Source organism: Aplysia californica, unplaced genomic scaffold (assembly GCF_000002075.1).
Source record: "Aplysia californica isolate F4 #8 unplaced genomic scaffold, AplCal3.0 scaffold00201, whole genome shotgun sequence".
Lineage (NCBI taxonomy): Eukaryota > Metazoa > Mollusca > Gastropoda > Aplysiida > Aplysiidae > Aplysia > Aplysia californica.
In genome coordinates this window covers 243315-249314 of record NW_004797471.1, presented here as the reverse complement: position 1 = coordinate 249314, position 6000 = coordinate 243315, and the positions used below count along the sequence as shown (strand labels likewise).

Below are 6000 nucleotides of genomic sequence, written 5' to 3'. Positions count from 1 at the left end.
AGACAGACAGACAGACAGACACACACACAGGCAGACAGACAGACAGACACTTCCAATGCCGAGGCCAATCGTGCGGGATATTAGGACTGATGCTGAGAAGGCCTAGAGAGGGGCATACCCTTGGAGTAATTATATAGTTACTCCAAAGGCCTACCCAGAGACCGTATCATTGAGCCAAGATTCTAAAATTCTAACGATCAAGGGGATAGTATTCTTAATTGACTCAAACACTTCCCTATCCACGAGTTGTTGGACCTGGCGTAGTCATTCTGTGCGTACCTGTCCGGAAGTCTAGCCAGCAGTAACAGAAAACATCGTCTCATTCTTCCTTCATGCTGCTGATTGCTTTCTCAGGTAGGCTAGATCTATCTAGTCTAGATTCTATTTTCGAGATCAGCCAAGCAAGAGACACGTACCGGTCTGAGATATTTCTGCTGAGGTTTGTTATTATTGCACCTCACTTCATGAGACCAATGGTAATGTTAGGTTGTGCCCAGTGGACGGACAAATCGTTCAGTGAGTAAGACCTGGCGCCTGGCTTTCCTTCCTCGCCTCTAGAGTAGTCTTGACTCTAGATCTCTAATCTAGATCTAGAATCTAGTAGTCTAGTCTAGATCTAGCAAGATCCAGATCTAATATAGATATCTAGCTTAGTTAGATAGAGTGACACTCTATGTGACTAAACTAGATCTAAATCTAGATGTCTAGGGCCACCTCTAGATCTAGACTAGTGAGAATAGTGCAGGCGAGTCTTTTGGCTATTCTCACCCGTTCACCGTTATAGCCTAGATCTAGGCCAACAAATTTTGCGTTCACCCTAAACCACAGAATTCTACACTGTGATAACAGAAAAATTGTAGAATTCTGTGCCGTGAACAAACGTTCCATTACAACTGTAGCCTACTAAAAGCGTACAATTTTGTCTGTGGGCAGTGGAGAGAGAGAGAAAGAAAGAGAGAGAGAGAGGAGTAGCGCGAGAACTTCCGGTCAAAACAAAATGGCGACCCGCGTAGTTCGGCTCGATTCGAAAAGTTAAATAGCCGTAGCATCTTTATAGACAACCAAATTAAGGTATTTTTTTACTTTCCCCCCCCGTCTCACACTCAGCTACCAGTTGTCTATTTTCTACTAAATATTGATGCGCTGAACACGAATATCAACTTCATTTCCGTCGCAAATTAATCGTTTTTGAAATATTTGATTGTTTTTAACCGAGATAGACATGCTTTGGACCAATCGGGGGGTTCCAGGGGGGCCTGCCCCACTGGGGTAAAAGAAAATCTGGGGGGTTACAGGGGGGCATGCCCCCCTGTTTTTACACCCATAATTTGATATTTTACAGTTAGATTTAAAATTGTCTTGAAAATAATTGATTTGCGACAGATTTAGTGGCTTTATGTGTGATCTGCAGCAAACAGTACAGCAGTTTGACCCCTGAAACAGTGCATCTGTGTGCGGGAGTGAAAGTAAAAATTTACCCAAATTAATTTACTTTTGTGTTTTAACATCATTTTTTAACTTTGTTTTGGTCAATTTGATCGTCCACACCGATAGACAGTATTCAGAAAGAGACAGAGAGAGAGAGGGGAGGAGTAGATCTTGCGAGAATCGCGAGTACGCGAGCACTCGTGGAACTGTGGCGGAACACTGACTGAAATGGAACAGTGTTATATCAACGCCACTTGGCGAGCGCGAGTCCAACTCTTGTTGTTCCGCCATTCTCTCCGCCCCACACCCTTTGTTGCGCTGCCCTATCTACTGACCTCAATTAGTGACCCCCATAAATTCACCCCCCCCCCCCCCCCCCACCAACCCCATGATTCGCTAAAACAGTGGCTCCATAAAATTCTTTCTCTGTGTATTGGTTGGACCCCGTTCATTTTGTTGTAATAGTTGAGTTGGACTACACCATCTTTTGTAAAATAAGGAGAGCCATACTAAGTGTTCCGTTCCATTCTTGCGCTCGTGACTTGACTCAGCAGTAGGTTAAACAAGCCACAAGGTGGTGACAGCGACAGGGGAGTGAATCGGGAATCGTTTGGCGATACTGTTCCGCATTCCGCTGAAGTGAATCGTGAATCGCGTTCCACAGGCAAGAGTGGCAATTCAGTTCCGTTCTCGCACTCGTGACCCAGCCCTAACGGACAGAAAATACTGCTTAACCGAGTGGCACCGTCTCGTTTGAGGCTGTCGTTATTCTCACCTGCGGTGAAAATAAAAATATAATTTTATTCTCACATTCTCACCCGGTCTGAGAATGCAATGAATTTTTTTTCTTAGGCCTACCTGGGTGTTGAGAACGGAAGATTCAAAATAATTTGTGAATTGTAAAAAGTTCATGACCTGCCCCAGAGCGCTGGCTGATTTTTCTAGGCTTCCGCAGGGATTGTTATTGTTTCATTTTTTAAATGAAGTGGCTAGCCGAGCCTGAAAGTCTAGCCGTACTTAAGAGTCTAGCCGTACTTAGATCTAGGTTTGGCCGTATCGACTCAAACATGTTGAGTACACAGGTCTCATTAGATTTAGATCTAGTAATTATTCAGGTTTAAAATACACAAGGCCAGAGATGCCAACCAGTACGTATTTTAGTACGATTTTTTGCAGAAAATACGCGAATACGACTTTTTATGAAAAAATACGCATCCTGGAATGCGAGAAATATGAGATTCAGCTTGGGCGAGAAATCCTAATTATCTCAAGTCCCATCTTTGTCAAAATAGTATCAGTATCACGGAACTAGAATATTTGAAAACCAAGTCCGATAAGGTCACTAACTTCATTTTTGCCGGTCGCAATTGTGATTTATATATATGTTCACCTTTTCCCCCCGTCCGAGAGTATGTTTCACGCGAACAGGCGGCTATGGCAGCAGGCGGAAGTGTATGTGACACTGATGCTCGATAGGGAAAATCAAGATCTACTTTCGCTTTCGTTACCACCAAGAAGTTTGCCAGCGGTAGTCTGATAACTCAACACTTGTGACATGCAGGTTGTGCAGTAAAAACGCTGTGTTGAGGTGCAAATGAAATTTAATCAACACTCGGACTCGTCTCTGTGTTGTCACGTGGGGGAAAGAAAGAAAATAAAATACAAGCGTCGTCCGATTTTTAGATTGTCTGGCTCGCCATCGTGACTGGTCAATGAACCTGCGCGCATTCGCATCATAAATAAATGCTGCATCGTGTGAGCAAAGACTGTCTTTGGTGAGAGTAACTGCGTTGCAAAATATAGGACTACGGAATTGGGGAGGGGATTATTGATTTTTTTTTTAATATACACTCCGGGGGGAGGCAACACCAGAGGACAAAAATTTGGAAGCAAATTTCAGAATTTTAATTAGAGCTTTCTGCAAAGTGCGCGTTGGTGCAGGCCGTGTGCGGAATCGGGACCCTTCATTCTTTGCAAGTCTGTGTTATTGAAATAAAGTGTTCGCGTTTCATTGGATGGGTCATAGTAAATTATACCTACAGTGTTTGTTGTAGCTTTCGGTTCAAGACTGGCAGATTTTCAGTGTCACTGCATCTTGCCCTCTCACAGTTGTTACACAACTCTCACAGTGCATGGGTCTAGTTTAGCCATTCAATGCTCTTCTTTGAGTTTGAGCAATAATTTTAGTCTGTCAGTTCATAATATGAATCAAGATCTAAACTCTAGTAGAGTCTAACCTAGGGTAAGATTGAAGAATACCAGACCAGCAGACTGGGACTACTTTTATCTAGATCTAGATCTATGTCTAAACATGATTTCCCCCAGTTTGACTTCTTCATTTTTTCCACGCTTTCGTGTCGTATTTATTTGTATCCAGGTTCACGTAAAAATTTGAACCCAAATAATGGAACAGACCCGTCTTGTTTCCTCATAGACAACTGTGAACCCAAATAATGCAACACACTCAACACACACACACACACACCCCCCGAAAAAAAAAATGCGCCAAAGTTGTTCGTTTAATTTTTTTCTTATTCCTTTATCCTCAATTAGTACATGTATCACGGCACGCTCTTTTAGCTCGTGTCGAAAAAATACCCACACCCCCTCCATCCTGCGCCACAGAAAATTTGGTGTCTCACCTCACCTCTCCCAAATGATCTGATATTATCTGACCTTGATCTCTCAAAAAATATCAGGCGGCGCTTGACTTTTCGATCAAAATTCAAATCCTTGTACTTGTACTACATTTACATGTTATTGTTCTTGAAGAAATAAGTAAATTGTCACTAGTCAGTACAGTGAAAACAAGTGTTGTTTGATTTTCAATTAATATCCTTTTCAAAACAGTGACAGTGCATATGTGCATTACAATCCATTTACCTACCTTCGTGAATAGTTTCCTATTGGAAAGTGTTTCTCAAACGAGATGAGCTGTTACAGATTTGATAGTGCCATAAAGAGTTTGTATTTGATATATATATATAGGGCTCTTGATTCTTTTGTATTTGAGCCTGTGCCAGAACCTGGTACCATTAAACATGTCACAGAGGTAAAAAATTAAAAACTACTTAATTTCCGTTTTAATGCCATGAAATCAGGCACTCGTGAAAATAATGAAATCCGAGAAATCTGCATTTTTTCGGCAAGTTTGGACACTTACTTTTCAAATTTTTGGGGGGCTCAACATCTTGTATGTCCATTCAAAAACACTTACATTGTTGGATTTTGTGGAGAAACGTTGATTGAAGGCACAAAAAATGTAAATTTGCAAAATCCAAGGACTCTCAAACTATGGAAGTCACCAAACTTTGGAGGCCATGTTCTCTGTAATTTTGCTTCTGAAATCTGGCGTCCCCACATCCTTCAACTGCAAATATCCCGACTTCCATTCAATATAAATGGATATTTTAAAAAAATCAAAAGCAAGGCATATAAATAACCTTTAAGATGGTACCAATAACTCCGTATGCCCAAAATTGACGTGCACCCGATTCCATTGCGTCGTGACACATGTTTTAGGTGTTTGATCGTCACTTTGAGATTCTGACGTGCATAACTATGATGATAGGAAATCTCTAATAGTGGTTAAATTTGAACAACCCCATCTGTTTTAAAATTGGTGTCTCTACTATTTTATCAAGCCTTTAAAAAAGAAAAAGAAAATTCCCATCCGATTTTGTCATATTTGATGTAACACGTCATCATAGTTATGCACGTGGGATAGCCTGACCAAGACAGTTCTCTTTTCCAACTTTTCTTTTGAAGCACCACTGTTGTGATACCAATTTGTATAATGTCTGTCTATATTTAGTTGAAAATTGACATGTTAAGATTATGAGGATAGTAGTTTCTTGAGAATTATATCAAACTAGCTGGGCCCCCTTTCAATGAAAGGAATGAGCGGTGTATTAACACCAACTGAAAATCATTGGCGTACTATATTTACTCTCAACTGGAATGGAGCAATAAATCTTGAGAGATGCAAAAAATTAGAAAGTCTAGATCTATGCTCTCAAAACAAAATGCGCCTGTGACATATCACTTCCGACAATTCCGCTGTGGAGGACCACTACGAAGATTATCAAAACTCGAGCTCCGTCATGGGGACCTATCTATCTTTTTGCAGGTACTTGCCAACTTTCAACTCTGTAGCTGTCGTAGTTTTATGGGGAAAGTGACAAATGAGTCAAATGTGTTTCCAAGTTGCGAAAAATATATAATAGATGTATAGATTGATTCTCTCTTCCGCTTTCGTGGTTGTACACTCCAAAATTTCAAAGGTGTGGAAACAGTGTGCATGGCCAGTGAATGGAAACCTCACTTGTTTACAACAGCGTCTTAGAAGACAGACTTTCCCTAGATTAGATCTAAACGAAACTAATGAAAAACTGAATATTAAACTACAGTGACTTCAGGTTCCTCAATAAAACTGTGCACCCTTTTAAATGATTCTGAACAACCATTAATTTTGTCAAATTCGAAAGTTAAGTGGTTCCGAAGTTTTAGGCGGCCAGAGTGACAAACTTTCACAAATATGATATATAGAGATAAGAGTAAAAAAAATTTCTG

At 40.7% G+C, this 6000-nt stretch overlaps 1 protein-coding gene across 2 annotated transcripts in view; it reads left to right on the top strand.

Moving 5' to 3' along the window:
- The first annotated feature begins 283 nt into the window (after positions 1 to 283).
- LOC101863513 (ubiquitin carboxyl-terminal hydrolase 20) overlaps positions 284 to 6000 on the top strand; it is a 31068-nt gene continuing 25351 nt past the window's right edge. Inside the window, exon 1 of one of the 2 annotated variants that reach the window (XM_035969956.1) lies at positions 284 to 354. The gene's annotated coding sequence lies outside the window, so the exon portion shown is untranslated. Of the gene's footprint in view, positions 440 to 6000 lie in introns of both variants that reach the window. The other variant, XM_005099058.3, reaches the window with a different exon arrangement.